The sequence below is a fragment of the Pinus tabuliformis genome, chromosome 4_1 (assembly GCF_031772625.1).
Source record: "Pinus tabuliformis cultivar Carrire ecotype Pingquan chromosome 4_1, CPIR1, whole genome shotgun sequence".
In the NCBI taxonomy this organism is placed as follows: Eukaryota; Viridiplantae; Streptophyta; class Pinopsida; order Pinales; family Pinaceae; genus Pinus; species Pinus tabuliformis.
Window position 1 is genome coordinate 372760848 of NC_142303.1, and position 25582 is coordinate 372786429.

The 25582-nt window shown below is 35.0% G+C and overlaps 1 long non-coding RNA gene across 1 annotated transcript; it reads right to left on the minus strand.

Moving 5' to 3' along the window:
• Positions 1 to 13469: 13469 nt before the first annotated feature.
• LOC149175861 (uncharacterized) lies at positions 13470 to 16231 on the minus strand. The gene is made up of 2 exons (XR_016258025.1): positions 13945 to 16231; positions 13470 to 13656 (listed from the first exon to the last, which is right to left on the minus strand). It is a non-coding gene; the product is annotated as an uncharacterized LOC149175861 (long non-coding RNA).
• Between the last annotated feature and the right edge of the window lie 9351 nt (positions 16232 to 25582).

Below are 25582 nucleotides of genomic sequence, written 5' to 3' on the forward strand. Positions count from 1 at the left end.
CCATCATATCTTTCCAAGCAACATAATTTGAGCTACCCTCAAGGGCATACTTGAGTCTTAGTCCATAGAAAGCCATCATGCTAGCTCTGAAGAATGATCCTGCAATTTGATTCACCTGCAAAGACAACTTCGAATTCTTCTCTCCTATTGTGATTCCTGCTCTGATACCATGTAGAAATTCCTTGTAGATTCAAACTTCTTATCTAATTTTCTAAAACAAAAGACTTGAATCTACTCTACTCATTAGTGAAAAGAATTAATCGATCGAGAAATCACATCATAAACATGAGACAAGATTAAATCACATATGATCATAGATTTATCTAAGGGGAAGGAAACTGCTCAAAAACCCTTCCTATATGTATTGCATTAGTCATAAAATAGATAAGAAATACAGTGCTTGCTTAAGCCCGAGCAACCTTTGCACTAGTATAATCTATCTCACTGCTTCCTAGACAAGCTCTAGTCAATACTTAACCAAATCCAAGCCTTCAAAATTCCCTATTTCCTTGCACTTTTCCTCAAGGATTTAGTCCCCTATTAATTAAGGAAATTCCCAATTACAATTGTGCAATCCTTGTAGGCCCCTTCTATGACTGCATGCACTACCTGTACAATTTGGAATTGTATACAACTGACAGTACACTGCCCTTGAACTCCAATATCAACGAGGTAACTCGAATTCTCTGCATGCATGAGTTAATTTAGGTTGATTGAACAGTTTAATTGGATGATCACTCGGTGTGAAAAAAGTTACACACCCTTGACTTAACCTCCACCAACTCTACTAATAGTGAGAACTAGTTACACTAACAATAACTCAAATTAATTTAACTAGATTGCTAGAAATTAGCAATCAATCATAACTAAACATAACTCAAGTGTCTCCAACTCAAATTAACTGATTTAACTGAGTGATAAGTGCCATATCACTTTAGTTAAATTCCTCCAAGTATTTTTATGAAATTAGAATTCGAATTTCTCCTAATTAATTTTGGGCAAAATTAAATTAGGAATTTCTTGTTGCATTTTCAACACTTTAAACTTCTTACTTGCATTACGATGGCATCTGTTCAATTATTTTTGTATCCCTGCCTAGCATTTAAATTATTTATAGAGCCTCTAGTTTGATTCCTTACCCACTCTTATTATTAACGTTATTACCAGTGCTTCCTTACCCACTCTTATTATTAAAATTATTTCCTTGGAAAGAATCTAGTGAATAGTTGTCAATGATGTTAGAATTATATGCTACTGGTACATTTTCTCCCTCGAGTTCTGTTACTATGTATTTCTGATGTTTTTCGTGCTCAACTTTTATTTGGTTTGGTTTACCATTATAAGGCAGCCACATGTGAGACTAGTCGGTTGCAAAGTATCCGTGAAGTTTTTCTGACCAATCTCTGCTAAGGATTAAGCCATAAAATTCAGGAATATCAGCAACTAAAATGTCAATAACTTGACATACCTTTGGGTTGGATGACAGCCTTATGGTAACCTGATTTAACTCGCCAATCACTTTGACTTGTGATTGATCTAGCTGAACTATGCGTACAACGGATTTCTGTGGTTGAACGTTCAATTTTGCACAAATTGATCTTGGTAAAATATTTGATGAAGCTCCAAAATCCACTAAGCAATTATGCACGTTTTTATTGAAAATTTCATAAGTAAGGAGAAATGGGGGAGTATGCGATCTTGATCTTCCTCCAATTAATGCGATATCGTTTGGATCAAATTTATTCATCGTATTAGTTGGAGGTCTTCCCATATCATGAGAAGCTTGAGAGATTACAACGGCTGGTAAAGGTGCAACTGGTACAACATGTAATTCTTTCAAAAGTACTTTTTGCTGGTGTTTTAACTTGCTCAATTCAAAAAGAGTAATATTGGCCCTAGTCTTTTTCATGTCTTCTATGATATTATACTCCATTTCATCCGAGACGATTAGCGTTTTAGATGGAGTTGATGTGTCTATTTGGATTGGGCTGATTTGAGTCGCTTTAGGTGATGTTTTCTTGGCTGCGACTTTATCCTTAGTCATCGAGCTTGCTCTTTGGCTTAGGTGTAGGTTGAGGAGGATCAAGTTGATTTCTGCTGCGAGTACTAATCGGGAATGCCTCTTGATCCTCTTCATCTGGGAGGATGAAATCCCACATACCTTGTAACTCTACAACTTCTTCTTCATCGGTATGTTCTTCAGTAGCGTTTTCCTCTTCTTCTTCTTCTGATTCAACATTTGAAATAGCGTTAGGGGGTTTGGAATCAGTTGAAGGATTTCTTTTAAAAGGCCTGTATGGCTTTTTAGAAGAAGTTTCTGCCACTTGTTTCTTAATGTCGACCATCTCGTTAGACATGGTCTTCAAAACTTTTTGTAATCCTTCTAAATCGAATGGATCTTTCGGTTGTTTTTCTTGGGATCTTCTTTGAAAGACACCTTCTTAGATTTTCATTCCTCTATCGCGTTTTTCTTTTCTAGGGCCATAATACGTTTCTCTACTGCTATTGCTTCTTTCATATTTTCAACTAAAGTTGTTTTGTTAGCCCTATCAACAAAGATTGCTAAGTTTGATGGTAAAGCAGTAATGTACCATTCACTTCGCACTTCTTCACTAGGCTGAGAAGTAGTAGGAATTTTGTTTAAGATTTTATTGAAACGTAAATTGAAATCTTTGATAGGTTCTCTTGACTCGGCCCTAAGGTTAGACAAGTCATTGATCAGTGTCGCTGTAGACCTGTCATCACCAAACTTGGTCAGGAACTGTTCTTGGAAGATGTTCCAACTAGTAATAGATCCAGATGGTAATGAGAAATACCATGATCCGGCTGTTCCTTGTAGAGTATAAGGAAAAAGTCAAACAACAGCATCTTCGTTAACAACTCCATTGAGATTTATGGATACCATAAACTTATTTATATGTTCTTCCGCTAGCATGCCTGCCTTAGGATTAAACTTAGGCAGCCATTTTTCAGGATGGGCCGGTAACTAACTCAAGGGAGTAGGCATTAAGACTGTCCCTGGGTTATTTCATGGAGATTGGGCCATCGCTTAACTACTAACAAAGGAAAGTGCAGAATATGATCCCTGCGGTTGAGAAGATGAGGATATTACAACTCCAGATGGTTGAGAGGGAGTTGTGGAAGTTCCAGTAGGCTGATGGACAATGATCTGAAGTGGAGGAGTGGATGGTTGACTTCGCGGTGAAGAGGTTGAGATGGATGATGATGATGAAAGAGTCTCGCTATCGGATCCTTTAGGAGACTTCCTTGCTCTCTTCCTAGTAGGTAGAGGTAATTCGGTTGGCTGAACACCAAACTTTTTGCTTTTTAACCTGGTAAGAGGATGAGCAGGGTTATATTGCGAAGTCACGCTGCCTTGAGATTTATCAGATTTTTGAGGAGATATAGAAAATCACTGAAGTTTGTGAATCAAAGATTCAACTTCAGGAGGTTCAATAGTAGATTGTTCTGAAATGTCAGGGTTTGTAGCAGCGGCTGTTGCTCCAACGACTTCTAACTCTGGATTTAAAGATTCTAAATGCAATGGAGAAGTCGGAGGAGATGGTGAGGGTGATTTACTCTCAGAATGGTATTTAGATTTAGATTTGCTTGCCATTCACAGTTCGGGCCCTTCCTTCTAGCGCCAAATATGTTGAAGCCCCGAAAATCGGGTCTACAACAAGGGGGATACCCACCCGGTCCGGACCTTGGTTAGCAGCTCCTTTTCCGTTTGGTATAGTGGGTCTGACTGGGGATATGGGACCAGTTTCCCAATTTATGTGTGTGTGTGTGATGGACTGATATTTCTTTTTCTAATAGTTTCTAAATGGAATACTTCTACTCTAATTCTAATCTAATAATATAGAAATTGTATTCTAATAAGCAGAAATATCTAAGTCTATACTAACCCAGGGTGTAACCTTTCTTTTATGTGATCTAAAATGATTTCAAATAACAACTGGTAATAAAGATCATTCAACTGTTATGATAAAGAATTCAATTAGGATGAACCACTTCGTATAAAAAGTTAGACGAAATAGTTGTGAGAAACATATCGCATAGTAAGCTACTCATACATCAAGCATAAATAAATAGCTATCACCGTACAGAAGTTCCAAATGATAACTCTCGCATTCATACATCAATATATAAATAACTGAACATGAAAATCACTTTAACACAAGGAAAAAATAGTTAAGAGATAGAAATACCATTTATAACTAGTCCTACTCATGAGCTTCAAGCGATAATGATTTATCTCTTCTTGATCTAACATCCACTAAGAGTACAAAAGTGCAACATCAGTAGCAGATATCAAATGCAAACATCAATAAATCCTGTTCCATTCATTCATCAAAACCTCCTCAGAGGGTACATAAGTGCATGTTCTGGGGATAAGCTTTTAACAAATTTCAGGACCCTTCTCTAAATGCATGAGAAGGGTTTAAACACTACTAACTAAATCTAAAAATTATTACAAAAATGTAGGATACGGTTTAAATGACCGTTCTCATTTCAGGAAAATAAAACAAAATTAAAACTAAAATTGAATCTAAAATTTAAACTACTTATGTATCTGCTCCTTAAAATCGCATGCATGCAGCATCTGTTTGAGAAGAGTCGGCTCGCTGACTTCCGATTTTAGCTGAGATGAGAAAACAAAATCGACAAGAGCTGGCGTCATCTTTTCGGCCGAATTGATGATACAATTAAGAGTCATCCACTGGCTATGTGACTTTACCAAGTATGCCCAGTAATAATCCCAGTTCAACTTGGTTAACCCTTGGATTGCTTCTGCCTTTTCTTGGGCCTTCTGCTTCCAATCTGTTTCTATCGTTGCTTTCTTGCAATTTTTGGGGCTTGCAGGTAACTGAGCAATTAGAAGCTTTCCTTTTCGAGAAACTACCTCCGTTTCTTAATCCGGGTTTCCTTGATGCGTTTTTCGCCTTTTGCACTTTTTCCTTCTAGCAGATATAAAGTTCAAATTTTGTGAAAATAATGATTTCGTAAGCTTTTTACCCTGAGTTTTAAACTGTCTATTTCTGATATCAACGTTGTCCAGTATCCATTTGACCATGTCCGTGTATGGGAGAATTTTGGGTCTTGCTGCTATCTGGTGTAAGAATGAGCAAGCTAGCTCTGTGATGGATGCCCCAGAAGAACTATTTGAGCCTGCAGTAGCGGCAACTTCCATTACTCTGGGATTCTCCTCTTCAAGCAGATTATTCATGCCTTCCCACGTAGCAATTCCTGCGTTTCTGTTACAGGCCATGTCTGTATACAAGGGTGCCATTTCTTTTTCTTCAGAGCTCGGAGCTTTGCTTTTCTTTCCCATTTTATCTTGCGTATTGCTTTGTATCGTTCTCTGTTCTTCGTTCCTACAATTCACAAGTGAAGTGAAATAATGACAAGGAAGGGTGATGGGAAAGTTTTAAATGCTGAAGATGCATGAAGCATACCACCTTACGTGAGATGATTTTTCGATAAGCACGAAACCATATTTCATTAATAACTGGCAACTAATTCATTTATTAGCATTAAAGCGCATAACCAGGTTTCAGTTTATGGAAAATACTTTTTTTGAATAACGAGCCTGAAAGATCTGCGATGAAGCGATTTTGCGATTTGGTTCGCAATATCGCAGATCGCAATATCATGGAATCATAACGTCGCAGAATCGTAACATCGCAAAGTTGATCGCTCGTGACATCGCATTATCGCATTGTCACTGTATTGCGAAATCGCAATATCGCAGGAACGTGATATATGGCAATCTTTGTTATTTTGTTTTCTGGGAAATGCAATTTGCGATCGGCGTCATCGCATATCGGCAAATTAAAGTGTTTCAATGTAAATTGTGCTTGATGTATGCGATGCAATATTTGTTTATTATCGCATATCGCGATCTCGCAATGTTGGAATTTGTTTTGTAAGGTGGTACCCTGTCATCTTTTTGCTTTCCTAAGGAAAGATTTTGTCTTACCTTATCATAAAACTTAGATTTTTAGATTTTTCAAGGGGGGCTTCCTAAGCTTATGATGGTAAGCTTATTCGAAAAGGAAATTTAAGCACTACTTTGATTTTTTAAATTTTTTACTAAGGGTCCCTTCTTATTTAGTATTAGGAATAACACTAAATAAGAAGGGGGGTTGTTGCTGGCCACAACACTGTCATATAGATACGGGCTTCCCAACACAATCCCAGAAAAAAATCCAATGGCACAATCTCTAATTCGACTTCTTCAATGAAATTGGCAGTGATTACAAACCTAAAACACATTTCTATGTGACTTGCAAATTGGCATCCTTGGTTATCCAACCCAACGTATACGATTTATGATGAGGCAAGGTTTCCAGATTCAACTTCTTGACCAAGTCTGTAGAAATTAAATTTTCCTGAGATCAACTGTCAAACAACGTATCAATCTTGGTGTGTTTGGAAATAACTTTGATATGGAACAACTCAATTATGTTTTCCTCATTTGAATCGTTATTGGAGTTCTTTGCTGCGTTGGTGCTTGCCACGACTTCCTCTTTGCTTTCTTTTTCCACGACTTTTCCCTTAGTAATTGTGGTTGCAATCTTGGTTTCATCTCCTGAGTCAGAACCCAAGTCTTGTTGTGTAGCAACGTTTGTCCTTTGTTTCCCTTTATTGTTAAATTTATTCGGTCTTAATTTTGGATGAAGCTTCCAGCAATGCGCTTCATCATGGCCCTCTTTGGAACAATTCTTGCACATGGGTTTCTCCCCTTCTTTCTTAAAAAAGCAATTTTCTTCTGCTTTCATTTAAATTTCTTCCCTTTTTCACCACTCTGAAATGGCTTCTTTTACCTTCTTCTTGTACATTTTCCCCTCTTGCTTCGAGGTGTGTACCTTGAACAAAAACCTCATCAAGATTCGTGGGAATAAACATAAGAATGGTATGTCGAAGATAGCTATGCAACCCTCCTATGTATTTCAGCAAAGTATCTTGTGGTTGTAAGTCTACTCCTAGCATAAGAGCACTTTTCCTAAACTCTTGAGTATACTCTTGTACATTTTGACCTTTTAACTATTTGAAATTTTCCCAATTCATGATAGATTTTTGCATATGAGCTAAAGGGTAGAACTATCTTTTTATAGCAACAATGAAATCAATTCCAAGAAATAGAGATCTTACCATATTTTTTGATCTCTTCTTGAGTCCTTGATTACCACCATACAACTGCTGCACCCTCCATTCTCAATGAATCCAACTAAATTTTGATATCATCCTCTTGAAGGTTATGAATTCTACAATACACCTCCAACTGACGAATCCAATTATCCAGCTTCTTTGCATTCACTTCACCATTGTACATAGGCAACTCGAATTTAACATCAAGCTTTAGAAAAGGTGATTTGCCAGTTCCTTTCAAAGAATGATGATGAGTATGAGTATGGATTGTAGTAGTGGAAGAGGGTGAAGATGCCTTCGAAGAAGAAGATGAAGAAGATGGTGGAGATGGTGGAGGTTTGCCTCCATTCCCATTACCTCCTTTTCCTTTATCTTCTTTTCCATTACCTCCTCCTAAAGAGCCTTCTCCATTGGGAGGCTTGGAACTTTCTCCTTGCAACTTGCTATTCCTCTCTTCATAGAGGACCTTAACCATCTCTGTCATATCAAAGAAAGCCTTTCTGAAGGTCTTCTCATCTTCTGTCATGATAGGTTCTCCTTCATGAGACATGATCTCTAGAGACTCAACTGCAACTTCTGCAACTTGAGGATGTATTGGTGTAGAAGACTTTGGCAACCTTTCTCTTCTTCCCCTTGAGCCAACTATAGGGCTTTCAACCAGCTTCCCTTCTCCTCTTTTGAGTTTTAACCTTGTAAGCATGACATAAACTTGCAAACAATTAAATCCTTATTTCACAAAGCAAATCTAGTAAGCAAAAATCAGTGCTCTGATACCAACTTGATCTAAAATGGAGCAGATTAGTAATGCTGTGCTAATTCCCCATTCGCTATAAAACCCAATATGCTTATCATTTGCTTATCAAGTGCTTAAGGATTCAATACTTTTGCTTAATTAACTGATTCCCATGAGAGTTTATTATGTAAATGTTATAAACAATTTAACATAAAAATATATGCTAAACAACAACAAAATAACAACAAAGAACATCAAAATACAACACACAGCAATCACATGATAAAGGAGTTCACCCCTCTTGGGCTACGTCTCCTTGGTCCATCTTCCAATGGCTTAGGTCTCTCTATTATGCTCAAATTACAACAAAAGTATGTTTACAATGCTCAAATGCATCTAAAACTTGTCTCAATGAGTTGAGAATACTCTTGCTATCTAGCCTCTTTTTGAAGAAGTTATGACTTCTCCCAGGTCTTCAAGTTTTCCACTATTTGTTCCACAAAATGCTCCAAAACCGACCAAAAACCCCATTTTCGCTCCAAAATCCGCTAATAGAGCAAGGAATTTGTCGTTCAGCGGGCTATATTCTGTCAGCCTTATTGCAATCGCAATCGGCAAGTGTTGCGGGCTCTTAACACAGCAAAATGTTGCGATGCGGTATTGCGGACCCGACGGGATAATTAACTACAACATATAAAATTCCCACGTCCGAAACCTCCCACTCATCGTAATCAGTGAAGTTCAACATGACGACACACTACGATAATATCAGCGGTATTGCGGTCTTGCCGAGGTATTAAATTGTGTCATATAAAATTCCCGCGTCTGGGGTGCTCATCGCAATCGGTAATCGGCAGTGGGGACATAACCAATGCGATATGATGGACCCGTCGGGACACTAAACTGCAACACATAAAATCCCACGTTTGGTAGTCTATCGCAATCGACACTTTATCAGTGGTAACAAATAATAACAACGGGGTTTCAGTGCGATTTGCAGGGGCCGATTCTTAACCTGCGCCTCTTTTTTTTTCCCGATATACGATATGCAGGAACTAGTGGCAACCTACCACTTGGCGCTTCCCCATTCACTGGGACCCTTGCCATGTCATCCAATCCTACCACATAGACAAGTCAAACTTGAACTTTGACTTGCTCTATCTTCTGCATACGAACTCAGATTTGAGTGTCGTTCACACCGTTGGATTCAGAATGACAAGCCCTTCAATATGAAGTTGAGTTTGAAAAGATTCTAACACTTTGAGTTTTGAGCATAACTCTGAGCACCTGATCATCTACTCTTTTGGAATTTATGGAGCTTTTGCTGCAACGTATTGCAAGTTCTTATTCAGGATTCTCATTTTCCAGGTTCTGTTGACAAACACCTCATCTGATCGAGGATTTATCTTGTTGATTTTGAGATTTAAACTATTTATTGGTAAGAAATGCATCTATTTCATGAGCACTAGTGAGTCTTCCATTCCAGTTATCAACTCTGATGGATAGTTGTGGTTTCTCATTGACCCTAACCACTAGGATTTGTAATTGCAGTGCCGATACTATCCGTTCACTTACAATTTGTTTTGTTTCGACAATGTATTGGAATCTATTGTAATAAAATTAATTTTATTTTGCATATTTCATTATGTTCTTTAGTCATTTATATTATATTCATATATAAATATGTATACAATGGCTTGTCGAGCACTGTACCTTCCAACTGTTATTTGTGCATTCATTTTTTCATACTATGTTAGCCAACAAGGAATTCAGATCTCGTTGTATATATATATATATATATATATATATATATATATATATATATATATATACATATATATATACATATATATACATATATATACATATATATACATATATATATACATATATATACATATATATACATATATATATATATATATATATATATACTAGCAATTGTCCCAAAAGGTACAAAGAGAGGCCGATAGGATTAGTAAAAGGAGGAAACCTATATAGATAGGCAAGCATATATAAAGCGCAACCACGATGACCAGCGTGTACCAGCGGAAAAGTAAATAACAGTGTTTTACATGGTAATTGAAAAGCGGCGAATTAGATTTGCAAATATTAAAACAAATCACTTACATTGGTGGTTCACACTATAACTAAAACATTAACTAATTGTAAGATGCTTTTCATAAAATTCATTTAATATCATTTATATAGATGAACCAAAAAATAGTTTTGTGCAATTGGATGAGAAAGCGTTCATAACAAAAACATAAGAGATAAACCCAATCAACTCAGGAAATGTGAATTTGCAGTCCTGCATCTCAAAATTGCAAGGCAGACGTTTACTGAAAAAAATACACGTAAGTAATTGCTCTTCGTTATATCTTCTTGAAATGCACTTCTAAGTACTAAAATAATACGTTAGAATACCGCAGTCCTAGAATATGAAGCATCAAGATATTAATATAGTAAGTTTAATTTGATCTGCATATTCTAATACCCATCTTTTGAATCTGCTTAGACAACTTGAGGACACGCTTGTTAGTTAGTTTCAAAACTTCGGCACGTTTAATTAACAAAACATGGTATGTGTCAATGGAGAACCCCAATCTATCATTGTCCAAGGAAGGTTGGGTCATTTGACTAAAATGGTACTAAGTGCTGATACTCTATAATGGGCCTAAATGTTAACATTGATGATGCAACCCAGGTTTGGATCTGCGCTTTCGGCCCAGGGTCTGGCCATACACACTAATCCATTAGGGGTAAATCATAAATGGGATTATTACATTTTCAGCTATGTAAATGAATGTTTGCTATATAAATGAATGTTTTTTTATGTTTTCTTTATATTTTCTCATTTTTTCTCTCTCCTCATTTTTTGAATGCGAAACCTCTAAATTCCGTTGTTTGTCTCATTTTGTTTCCTGTTTACTGTTTCTGGTAACATAGTTTTGAGATGTTTAATATTCTTATTGGAAGAAATGAAGAAAAAATTACAAGGGATGGTTGTTGCAAATGATTAGTACATTGTATGTCTAGTAGATTCAATTGGATGATGTTTGGGTGAAGGTTCATAGGAGGTTACTATATTTTTTAAGGATGCCATTCAAAGATAGATTACGACTGTATTGTATTCAGTTATGAAATAATTTCCAGTTCAGTTAGGGAAACCAATTTATCATTGAGGAGAAAGTTCAAACAACTTTCATAGCGCAGAAGGTAACATGCCACCTCCATCAATTATATACATTCTGTCTGGAACATGCCTTCGTTGATGCAGAGTTCTGCAATCTGGACTGAGAGGAAAGGGTGGCAAGCAGGCTCTGGTTATCAGTCTCATATTATTATAGTTCGCTTGTCAGTCTACCTTGCTTTATGCAATACACACACACCTGTGAGTTAATTTTTAGTGTAACTGCTTCTAGAGTCCTAGGCAGTTTTCCTATGGGATACATTCCTACAAGCAGCAGAAACATATTCCCTATACACTCTAGTTTTATGCTGTATTAAATCTAAGCGGTATCAAAATTCTATGTTAGTAGATTGATCTCAAGCTGCAACGGATGACAAGGAGCATTAACAGATGCTTGGAAATTAACACAAAAACCAAATGAAACGCAGTGTTGATGGATACTGTTAACATTTTATAATTAACCTCTTCCACTTACCATATTAAAGAAGAAGCTTCGCTGAATGTAATGGTTTCTGAATATTGTCGTTGATATCTAGAAAAGAGTAAAAATTGTGTTTAACTGATATTATAATTAGTATTACAGAATGGGTTAGTTTTATATTTCAAAAAAGAAACCCAGCACTCTCATTATTGTATTTTGTAGAAGATGAAATGGCAAGGGGAGATCTGGATTATTCCAAAGGATAAATGATGATACAAAAGGCTCAAAAAAACCTTATGGTTACCGGTATGTCCTTTTGAACACCATTAGTGGACTGTTGATGATGTGATAACAGATGTTAAATTTTTTTAGATAAGTCATGTGTTACTGATCAGAAAATTGTAAGTATCAATACGTGGCAGCAACCTATGGGTCCATATCGTCTTTGACTTTTCACAACATTGTGTCTAGTTGAAGCCATGATGCCTTAACCACCTCTCCTTGTGGATCTTCTCGTTGATTATGGAGTAGTATATCATGCAGACACTGCAAATCATAACGTACAGCTATGATTTGCTGTATGTGCTTTTGTGAACATGGACATTGCAGTTGATAAGAAGAAATATCATATGACCATTCTCCATACAACTGTTAGATGATATGACAACAACATCCCTTCCACTTTTTTGTATCATTTAAATGATTTTTAATGCAGGGCTATCAGATTATTTTAGGATTGTGATTTTGGACATCAAGGTTTAGTTTATTTCTTTATTATGGTGGCTGTAATGATGGCTTCTTATCATTTGTAATCTTGAGATTATTGGACATGGTAAATTGATATTGGAATTGGATTTAGGTCCATATCTGCAAATTTCTAAGCAATTGAGAGTTTTAGAAAACAGAGTAAACCTACTATCAAAATATCAAAATAAACTACTATTAGTAAACCTGCTATACTACCTCTTCTCTTATCATATCATTATCATAATTCCGCTATAATTGCCACTACTGTCATCTTGATACTATTACTGCTGCGAATGTACCACTTCATTCCACAACCAAACTGATCTCATCAATACAATGCTTTCCACTGTAAAATGCTAGGAGCAAGCATTTGAACAAAAATTTAAAGTAATTATCATCAGAATGTATAATACTCCTTACTGGAAAAAACCTAACAAGATCTTAACAATACTTTGATCAATAATAAAACCAAGCATGAAACCCTAGCTCATCAAGATATTGTTACTTCTTGAGGTGCATCAAACTCTGGCTATCCCTTACTGACCAAGAGCCAAATAATTATGCAACAAGGAAATTAGGCTAGTATGCACTCTATCACCACACAAGTATCTCCTCATAAACATTATAAGATCACATCCTTGATCGACATACAGGTTTTACCCAATTAGTTTTCACAATCTACAGTGTTAACATTCAACATTCTATACATCAAGATGGAATTCTAAGCTCAATTGTGTCATGACTTCGCTTAATGTTGATGAATTCGTCTTTCTGCCCATACAATCCAAAACCCTCTCTGTAGCACAACAAACTATTAAATTCTAGATAAAAACCGTTTGAACCATCAAGTCCAGCTTTTAACTACCAACCCTCTGCAACGACTTCACAATTGCTTTATTCAGAGAGCTGGAACACTCTCAACGTGTTGGTACAACAACAACTCACAACAACTATCTATGCAATTTCTTCTCTTCTCATACACACACTTCTCATGACATCATTCTATATCGGATTTCATTAACCCAACAACCATATAACAGGCAATACATTCCATACATTTCAACACACAACTCCTAATCATACTCTGTCTTCAAGGGATCAGTAAGAGATCCAACAACCAACATCATACATTGTGCAATTTTCACCACAACACTTATTAACCAAATCACATTATATGTAATCCTTGTTCGATCCACTTTTGATCTCAATGCAAGATAGGCTCAGAGTGCAACAAAATAGATTTGAATTGTAGTCACTCATTCCACAGAGAAGAGCTCTATACGAAATCGTATGAATGCAGTTTGTCCTTAGAACCATATAAGAGCTAAATTACAGATGCAGGGTTTTTAGAACTCTCAAAGATGAAGGTGCAAATATTGTTAAATCCACTGGTAAGAATTCCTCAACCTGCAAAGAACACAACAATGATGAGAAAATGAAATTGCAAAAATAAATTGAGAGTAATTATCAAATGCCAAAGAAGAGGGGAATGGAGCAAATCAAAGGTCTGATTCCCTCAAAGAAAAACACTGCAACCCCATTTGCAAATGGTAAGGCCCGCAAAAAACTGAACCCTTCTTTTTCCAGCTCATAATTCAGAAAAATACTCAACTTCTTCCATTTTAATACACAAAATCTTCCATTTTAATACACAAAATCAAGACATATAACAGATGAAAACGATATAGCCCTAACCTGTTGATTCGAAATCCACGAGTCTTCCAGATCGATGGTAGTCTTCCACTGAAATTATAAGTTCAAATCAATGTTTGAGGCATTAAATCTTCTACATAAACTCACAAACAAACCACACAAAAAGTTGAAATGTGAAGGATCTAAGATTTTTACCTTTCAGAGGACATTTTCACTTCAGGAACCTCTGATTAAACTTGAATTTATGCAAAATAGAACAGCTTGTAAAACCTTAACCGATACCAAATTTGACAATCAAACAAGCATTAAAAACAACCAGAAAACATACCAAAATTCATGTTCATCTTCGCATCAACGCCACAATCGTGCATATCAGTAAGAGCTATAGGGATGTCCTTATTGTAGGCAGCACAGAGATTACATTGAAAACACAAATTCTATCGTTGTAAAAAATGCTCCAAAACCATAAAAGAGAAACAGAAGCCGCGTGAGAGTCTACAAAAATAACTGGAAGTCGTTACCATCGCTAATAAAACCGCTGTCATCAGTAACCCTCTTCAAAGCAGAAAAATCGAAGTCTACCCTCTTCCGGGACCTTAGAGGTTTGCTTTTGCTTTTCACAGATATATATGGTTGTTCATGGAAACAAGATCAAAAGGAAGTCTTAAACGACAAAGTAAGAGGGACTTTGGAAACCCTCCTTATAACATTAAGAGATTTTTGTAAGCTCTCCAACATATCGAGCATAAAAAATCTGCAACAAAAGGTCTAGGGCTTCATCAATGATCAATGCTTCAAAGTTATAAACGACTCTATGTAGAAGAATTATAAAAGAGCTAAATTACAGATGCAGGGTTTTTGGAACTCTCAAAGATGAAGATGCAAATATTGTTAAAGCCACTGGTAAGAATTCCTCAACCTGCAAAGAACACAACAATGATGAGAAAATGAAATTGCAAAAATAAATTAAGAGTAATTATCAAATGCCAAAGAAGAGGGAAATGGAGCAAATCAAAGGTCTGATTCCCTCAAAGAAAAACGCTGCAACCCCATTTGCAAATGGTAAGGCCTTCGGACATTTCAATGCGCAAAAAACCGAACCCTTCTTTTTCCAGCTCATAATTCAGAAAAATACTCAACTTCTTCCATTTTAATACACAAAATCTTTTAACACACAAAATCAAGCACGATATAGCCATAACCTGTTGATTCGAAATCCATGAGTCTTCCAGATCGATAGTAGTCTTCCACTGAAATTATTGTTCGATAAATCCACCCATGCAACTTGGTTATTTCCCAATAGATCCTCCGCCATGCCATGTATTGCAACCCTGCAAATAGGTTAGATTGGCGATACACTGTAGGATACCATACCACGGCGGTATACATCCATGTATTGCAGGTGTTATTTCGAACAATAATTTCAGTGGTAGAATACCATCCGGAAGAGGAGCAACCAAAAAGGAAAGACATTATTCGCTCACAGAACATACAAACCAAAAAGGAAAGACATTATTCGCTCACAGAACATACAAACATCAAGCAACCATTACTTTCTTTTACAAGTTCAGTGTCCTTCAAACCAAGTCCAGTGTCCTTCAAACCCTAAGTTGTGTTCCTCGCTATAGGGTTTGTGTTCCTCGCTACCTAGATATCTGCCAATAAAATATAAACAAGAATCCTAATTCGAATAGTCCACCATTAACTATCAAGAAAAAGCTATGAACTCTTAAGTGGGCTTCAGATCGTCAAACACCATGACCAAATCCCGCCACTATTAACAGGCGAAACTCGATCATTATGCTGAGGACTTTCAATCTCAAGGGACTTTTCTTCTTCTTGGCATCCCCGCGCCCAAAAACCACCGCTTCCCCATTCTTGAGAGCCAGAGTAGGCGGTAACCCGCCCAAGCGCCTACAGCGACGATTTCCTCTGCAAAATACCTTCGAAGCTGAGACATACAGAGTTGTCTCCGACGGCAGTGGTAGGCGGAGAAAATCGCGAACAAATCTCCGAACGCAGAACAGGCAGGCGGAGAAAACCGCGAACAAATCTCCGAACGCAAAACAGGCAGAGCAGAAAACGGACAGATATGGTTGAAGAAAACAGGGAGTGAAAACCGCGAACAAATCTCCGAACGCAGAACAGGCAGAGCAGAAAACAGACAGATATGGTTGAAGAAGAAAACAGGTAGTTCCCCGAAATCGCTGAGGAGAAACATAAATTGCACGACAGATGTGAAGAATTTGCCCACTGAATGTGCACGCCAGCTGTCAAGCTCAGAAGCAAAAGGACGACGAAAAGGCTCACTCAAAGGAAGGCCTATCGGCCTAATTATGACTGTATTTAACAACAGATTATGTGGCCCATAACTATTGGGTTGCTTACAATTTAATTCTATACTATGGGTAATTTAGTTTGGCACAACCTTTAAACTTCTTACTTGCATTATGATGGCATATGTTCAATTATTTCTGTATCCCTGCCTAGCATTTAAATTCTTTACATAGCTTATAGTTTGATTCTTTACCCACTCTTATTATTAACATTATTATCAATGCTTCAATGGGTAGGCGGGACCTAGTCTCCTTCCATGACTTGCCATTCACCCTTCTGTAGTACATAGATATATATATTTATAGAAACATGGATTGTTCGAATAATGGGATTTTACCTGTTAAATTTGGAACTAACATGTTTTAATACTAACCATATACATTTAACATAATATCAACACTTCAAACAACATATAATTTTTCCTTCTATCACACACTGACACAATAACACTTCACCTCTTACATATCAAAACCCTTCCTAAACATTTTTGTCGAATTCATAAATTATTTTATAGGAAAGGAATATCATTTCTTTATAACCAGTCATTATAGATACTTTGTAGAGAAATCTACATGACAATAATTACAAAAAAAATATGTTCCAAAAATCAACAAATCAAAATACTTATTTGTTTCCTCAACTATCTGGACTAGCCACAAAATCACCCAAAAAAGGAGTGCTCTACCCAAGCAATGAGTACCGTATCCACCACCAGAACTCCCCCTGAGCCAGTTTCACATCCAGAATAATTATCTGAACAATGACCATAATAGGTCCAACCCTAAACATTCTCTAACCCCACCAGGTCTTGTCTTAGGGATAAAAATGAACACACATGCTTCAATTTGGATTCCATTGGCCAACAAGCTCAAGAATCCCCTAGACATTCTCTGACCCCATCAGGTCTAGTGTCAGGGCTAAAGCTGAGCATACAGGTTGCAGTTTGGATTACATTGGCCAACCAACTCAAGAATCCCTTACTTGGCACTGTTTTACCTCCCTCGACAACATCCTATCTGAGGGTCACAAGCTTATAACTTCATTCTCCTCTCTTCGACCTCCTCCAACCAGGTACCAAGTTCACAAGGCTGCCTCAGGTTTTCTTGCCTCTCACCCTCTTGGCTCCCTTTTTCCAAATGAGATTATTTATCTCCAGGAAGAGGAATAACTATCTACTAACTATCTGGTATGTGAAACTCTCATTTAACAATTTTTCCAGTAATTTTATGGTTGACCATAAATAATATTTGTTAATTAAATTTAGAAAGAAAAACATTTATGTTTATCACTTATTCATACCACGTGGCCTATTGTTTGTCAAGTAACTTAGTAAATTAAATTTTACTATTCATTTGGGGGTATCACAATAATATTGAAAAAATATAGTACATTTATAATAAAAGACTTAGAATATAATAATGGATTATATTCAAAGTGTAAAATATAGAAAATTAACAAAATGATTATTATATTCTAGGTGTGATCTCCATAGTATGTGTGTTGATCTCCATCATTGGCGACATTTATCATTAAGAAAAAGTAGCAACAACATTATGAAAATTCTCTATGGAAAATAATATAGCACATTTTCATTAGAGACTTCCGAATATAATAAGTAAAGGGTTATATTCAAATTGTAAAAAATAGAAAATTAACAAAATGATTACTATTTATTGCGAGAGGTGCTCTCCAACTGAGTATGGAAGAGATGTTGTCAAGTTATGCTATGTTATATTATGTAAACATTTCACTTAATCAAATTAAATAAAAATAAACATTAAATCAAATTAAGAAAATAAAATAATTATAGATATTAATTAAAACATTCTGACTTACCCATATTACACACAAAATAAAAATACAAATTAGATTAAATTAATAAATATAATTATTAATAATTAATAATTAAATTAGCCTAGATCCATCTTAATTTTAAATCTATCAAACAGCTAGAAGAATCAAATATCTCTAGATGCAAGCCTTTTCCTAAGTTTTACACTAAAAAAGAAGTTTGTACCGTAAGAGATTTGATCCCGCTCAACACTTGTTATATCTAAAATTAAAATAGATTTAAGCTAGTTTATTTGTATATGTAATTTGTATCCGTGACATTTTCTTTAATGTTGATCATTAAAAAATTAACACTTTATGAAAACCCGCGAACACCAAAAAAATAATAAATAAATAAATAATTTACTGGAAACTTCTGCATTGTTCATGAGTTCAAAGTAACGATTCACAAATGCCATGTGTCTCTAATGACTCAATTTTCCACATAACTTTAGTAATATGTAGTCATTATTTAAGTCGTAATAACCATAATAAATGCATATTCAAGCTTTTTGTTCTTTTGAGTTCATACATTCAGGGATGGTCTAGGTTCAGTGTCAATATAAAAGGGGTGGGCAACATGTAGTGGCGTCCAAAGCAAAAATAAAACGTAAAGAAGTGGGAGATGATAAGTAAGGATTTCATGGTGTTTTCACCACAAAGTAGAATGATTTACTTCTTGATGTTAGTTTTGTTGATTTAAATCTCTTCAATGTATGCCTAGTCTCAATGTGTTCTCCATCCACCCCACTCATTATGGGGGGACTTGGAAAGTCGACATATTGTTTGTTGCAAGGTTTATGCGGTGTTGTTGCACTTGATTATTTTTATTATCTGTTTAGATTGGCAAAGAAAAAGCAATTGTATCAATGTTAATTTAAAGAGAATTAATTTAAACTTGAATATTTAATATAAATATAAATTTATTTTAATTGTTTTTTTTTACTCTAAAATTGATTATATATATTTTAATTAATTTTAAAATTGACTTGTATATATTTTAAATTTTTAATATATTATTATTTTAAATTATTTCTAATGATAATATATTGTGACAATATCTAAAGTTGACTTATATTTTTTAATTTTCCAATATACTATTTCTTATTATTATTTTTTATATAACATAATTGTTTTCATATTAGATTATAAAGCACTTCTATCAATAATTAGTTTTTCTTATTTTAAAATTAACTTATATATATTTTTAATCTATTTTTAATCTTTAATGTAATGTCATGTGACAACATCTTTTCATACTAGATTGTAAAGAACATCTTTATATTAGATTGTGATGGGCCTTTAAACACATTGAAATGTTCACTCAAAATAACGAGCCTAGATCCATCTTAACTCTGGATCTACCAAGCACCTATAGGAATCAATGTGCAAACTCCTTTTAGAATGAAAATAGATTTGATCCAAACTTCTTTTAAAGAGAAAAGAGATTTGATCCCTCTCTAAGCTTAGTAAATCTGGAGTTAAGATAGATCTAGGTTGATAGTGTGTATATATATATATTATGGGGAAAACCATGGGTTGTCAAAATCTACAACCAAGAAAATGGTAAATTGACTATTTTACCTCTATTTTATTTTAATTATTAATTCTAATTTTTTATTTTATATATATTCTTATATAAGAATACCATGGGAAAAATCATGGATTATCAAATCTAGAACCAAGAAACTATAACGATAAATTGACTATTTTACCTCTATTTTATTTTGATTATTAATTCTATTTCTTCTTCTTCTTCTTCTTCTTCTTCTTTTTTGTTTTTTATGTGATTTGACCTAGTCAAAATGTTTACTCGACATGACATTACAACATCTTTACACCTCTACCATACGGGGCTAGAGAGGAGGTGCAATGAACATAAAAATATTATAAAACAAGTATATTAAAATCAACATAGATCCATCTTAACTCCAGATCTATTAAGCATCCAGAAGGATCAAATCTCTCAAGATACAAAGCCTTTTTGAGTACAAAACTTGACAAAAGGTTTGCACCTGAAGATTTTATTCCTTTGGCTCTTGGTAGTTCTAGAGTTAAGATAGATCTTTTGAACAAGACAATAATAAAAAAAATTAACTATAAGAAATAAAATTGTTTTCACTTATTTTGTGTAAATATATGCATAGTTGACATCGAAATATTTTATTTATAATTCATGATATATATATAATTGTTAAAATGTTAAATGTGAACTCCATATTAAATATTGAAGGAACTACGAAACTCTACTCTATCATACTTTGAATTAAAAAACGCTCTCTCTCTCTCTCTCTCTCTCTCTCTCTCTCTCTATATATATATATAATTTATAACCCATAATTAATGTCTTTTAAATATTATATATAAAAACACCAAATTTACGATATTAAGAATGGATTATTATTATTATTATTATTTTTTTTTTTTAAATTGAAATTACTTTATTTTTCTCTATAAAAAGTTGATATAAAATTATATTATTTATAACTAATAGTAAAAATATTTTTTTTGTTTTAAACATTACATGTCAACTCAACAATATTAATAATAATATTTTTACATGTCATTTGTAATTCTTTATTAAGTAGTGAATAAATTACATATCTTTGTCATACTAAAAAGTAATTTTTTCTTTTAACTTTCAATTACTTTATCTCTATACAAAGTTTGATGTAAATGAAATTGATCTATTTTATTTATGGTGGACATTAATTTTTTGTTATTAGTATTTTTTAATTTGTTAATGTAAGTATTATTTTATTATTTTGAATAAAACGTTACATGACAACATCTCCCTCATGCTCGGTTTAGAGAGCCTCTCGGTGCAATAAATAAATATATAATATAAAATTGTTTTTTAACACAGTCTAACTAATAGACGAAATGACCCTTTTAAAACACTTTTTCTAGTCAATTTTATCCAAAATTCGGTAGAGTTTTTTTTTTAAATTGTAAGTTTAACTTGTTTAATCTACAAAGATCGAGTGCCTTAAGGATTTTTAGGGTGTTGAATCCATTTATGCATTCAAAAATGCACTTTAAACAATAAGAAATCACAATCTTACTAAAGATTGTATTGTTGGATTACAACAAAAAAGCCATTTTATCTATTAGTTAGACTACGACATTTAATAACAAAGAAGATGGTATTTTTTATTTAAATGTAACTAGCCTAGATCCATCTTAGCTCTCAATCTATCAAGCGTCAAGACAGATCAAATATCTCAAGGTGCAAACCCTTTTTTGAGTGCAAAACTTGAGGACAGGTTTGCAAGTCCTCGAGAGATTTGATCCCTCTCGACACTTGATAGATCCAATATTAAGATGGATCTAGGATGGTTTAATTATAATAATTTATAATAATAATTTATTATTAATTATAATTAATAATAATAATAATTTATTATTATTATTATTATTTTTATTTTTATGTAATTTGGTCGAGTCAAAATCATGGATTCAGGTGTCCATGCACAATCCAAGGTTTGTTTGCATCCTCATGCTAGGTAAACGCCAGGTATTAATTTTGAGGCTAGGTGGTGGCCATGCACTACTGGCCTCATTCATTATTGCTCATAAAAGGATGCACAACGACATCCTAAACCATCACTCCAAATACGAAACGATATCTCCATCACTGTCCCAATTTCACCGTAGTTCAAACATTCTCTCCAATATTTTGCTCTACATGTGTCTAACACAAGTGGGAGTGGCAAAGCTGGAGGATGGAAAACGAAGAAGCTTTGACACAGAAGTCCGTGAACCACAGTCCTTCGCAGGCAAGAAATTATGTTCGAGAACATGGTAAATTCAAGTGAAGTGGCAGAGGGTGAGGGCATCCACCTCTCCCTCCCTGGCATGGCTAAGAGTAAGAGCAATTTGATCAAGACATATCGTCGTACATTCATCATTTGTTAGCTTCCATGGAGGTGAAAGAATGAAAACGCATTGGAAATGACCATTGGGTAGTAAAAAATTTGATAGCCCGCCACTTTAGAATGAGGAAGAGGCTTGGGAAGGTGCAAAACGCAAAATGGCAAAGGTCAACTCTCACCTGAACCATACTTGCATTGCTTTGAGAAATCTATCTCGATTGATGGGGATTTTTTTTCCTCCCCTCTCGCCAACTCCAGCATCCACCAACTCTTCAGAAAGCTTTGGAGCTATGGATTCCTCTCTCCAAATAACCAATCTATCCAACCCTGATCCTACAACAATTAAAGAAAAGAAACAGGGGCATGCAGACAATGGAGGCTCCCCAATTCATAAGAGTTCAGAGCCTAAGGAAGTCAACTAGACCTGTATTACTCAGACCACCAAAGGTGAAACCTCTCAACATGAGGCAAACCTCTATACAAGCAGAGAGGTGATTAAATGGGAGCACCCTCCCTGGCTTCCTAAAAGATATGACGACCCATTCTAATACTTGGAGCTACAGGACCAAGTAAGGGAGGACAAGGCCTAGCACAAGCAACTTTAAAAGGATCAAGCTCCAACCAACCAACCCCAACATGATCAAGTCAAGGTTCAAACTCACCAAGCTTCTTAACCACATCTAAGAAAGCCTCACTTTGCCTCTGCCTTCTCTTAGTTTTCACAACTATTTCAGTGATCTCATTCATCATAGTATCCACAATTTCTATTTTGTCACAGTTTTGAACTGTTTTCAATTGATATTTGAACTCTCCAAGGCATCATATAGTTTCCCTCTCATGGGAAAATGGTCTCTCTTCAGTTTACTACAAGATAAGATAGGTATTTTGCAAACATTTCTTCCTTTGACTAGAAGCTTTACTAGTTCATCCATGCTTGTACTTTATGTAAAAAAAATGGTAATATAAAGATCTTAGCTTGCTTACCAAACAAAAAAGAAAATCAAGTCAAAATGTTTACATAACATAACTTTACAATATCTCTACCATACTAAGTTAGAGAGGGACTCTCAACACAATTAAAATTACTTTTAATTAATGAAATAATATATATTAGAAGTTTATATATTATAATAATAATAATAATAACAATGAAAAATTTGAAACAATCAAAATTATAAAATGTTTATCTTAGTTTTTATTTAATATATATATCTTGAATTCTAAAAATTATAATTATATATACACACACAATTAAAATAAAAATAAAAATAAAAATGAGAGGTTTTATATCAACAAATGTTGGATTATGGGCTAGAACCCTTACAACGATGTTCTAAGATTTGAACATGCAAATATTCATATGCCCATACAATAAAAAAACCATTTTTGACATTATAGTTCTCGCTCATACAAAAAAAGTTGCCACTAATAACTCAGCAAAAAGAACCAAAAAACAGTACTTCCAGGGAAACATAAGATGATTTAAGATAACAAGAGAACCAACAAAAGCAAAATATTAACAATGTCAACCATCAACTGTGACCATTGGCGGAAGTATTATCTCCCTGTAGGTGATGAGATTTTATTCTCTTGAGAGATGTTGGAGCCAATACTACCCTGACCAAATTGAACACTTCGAGTGACGATATTTTCCATTGATAAAACCGAGAATTAAGTGAAGAGATATCCTCACGTAACCCATTCAAAGAGAGTTCCATGTTGCTGAGGCACTGAAGAAATTTCACTTCCAGAAGGAGTTGGAAAGACTGGTGTTGCTTCTCTATCATATCATCTTGTCACTTCCTAGCATCCAACAAGGCTTTAGCTGAGTCCATAATTTTGTTGAGTAATAGACCATTGTTATCAGGCTCTAATGGCTTCAAGGAGGCCACCATGACCAAAGAATTCCACTAAGAGCATATAATTGACACAATGAATGAGCTAAACCAATCTTCAGAGGAAGAAAGAGACAACATACTGCAAAATCCCAACAAAGCCGGATTATCATTAAATAATCCAAAAATGAACATTGGCACGAGCCGAACTAAAAAATAGAATCCATATCCCAACCCAAATCCTCAAAAGGGCGGTGAGAAGATTGTTGATGGGAGATACAGGGCAACGATATTAACTCCAACCCTCTGCTCAATGAAGGCATCATCTTGGGCCATGGTAATTCCCACCAACTCAAAACAACAACAAAATAAATACAAGTACCTCTCGAGATAGAAGATAGATATAAATCATGCCACCTATTGTAAGGGAGGAATTTCAGAAGAGAATTTAAAAAAAACGTGGCCAAAATTTAAATTGCTACTAGCACACGACGATCATCAACCTTAATATATGCGCTAATAACTGACCAAAATGCATGACAAGAAAGCATAACCCAAGGAGGATTAATACTCTAATGCCAACCAAAATATGAGAGCCATTCATATATCTTGAGAAATTGAGCATGGTTGAGGAATAGGGTTGTAATTTATTAATCCACGATTTCTCTCTATTTTCCTTGCCTGAGGGAGGAACATTTTTTTGCCAAAACATCATCCATTGAATTTAAATGTCTGTACACATGGAATAACTCCAGGAAATCCATTAAGAGGTAGTTAGGGAAATTCTTTGGAGAATAGGAAGGTGCTCTAGACATGTTGTTTCCTTAACTTTGATGGCTTGTCGGATGACAATCATTGAGATGCAAAAATCCAATAAATTATATATTTTCTTGGATAGGGCTAACTCCATACCTTTCCACAGTGCTAAGAACTTAGCTTGGTTATTGGTTGCAAGGTTGAGACCCTAAGCGAATTGCAATACCATTTTTCCATCAAGGCAAACCAACACCCCTCCTGCTCCTGCGTCCCCTTACACGTAGCTTTTTTTTAAAGAAACAAATAGTGATATTTATTAATAAAATATGGAAACAAGCCCAAACCAATACTTTTTTTGGTAGTTGAACGGAACCAAAATTCCTTGAAGATTCAGGTTAGAACATGTAGGAGCAACCCATAACCTTGTATGAGGATTAAATACTATTTGACGATTAAATCCATTCCAACTATAAATTTCTAAAAAACTCCTAAGATCTAGATAAATTTGTAACACGTTCTTATTAATGATTTTTCTTTTGTTGAGATTTCGCTTTCCATGGAGAATTGTCTTTTGACCATTTTTTTTGTACGTGGATCCACTCCTCGTTTTCTACTGAATCTGTTGAGGCCCACATGTATGAATCAAATCAACTGTTAGAGTCCACCTTGTGATTTAGAGGAGGGGGGATCACCTCCCCCTGACCATCCCACACAATCCATGTTCTATTGTGGACTTTTGAATGCGCTTATCCCGCCATAATAACAACTCCTTTGCCTTTATTCTCTCGAGTTGCTTTCTAGTTCTTTAAAGGGGCCTCTAGGTAATCAAATAGAGAAGTTGTTGTTTTCTCATCAACTAAACCTACCACAATATTGGGATCATTCACACTAGTATCTAATGTAGCAGGCAATGCCTAAGAATTACCTTTTGATGGCTCCAATTTTTTTAAACCCAAATGCTCACCTTTCTCGATGATAGAAGCAGAATGAGGAGTCTCCAAAGATATTGATTAGTGGTTGAAAGATGCCCCTTCCCACCATTTTGGA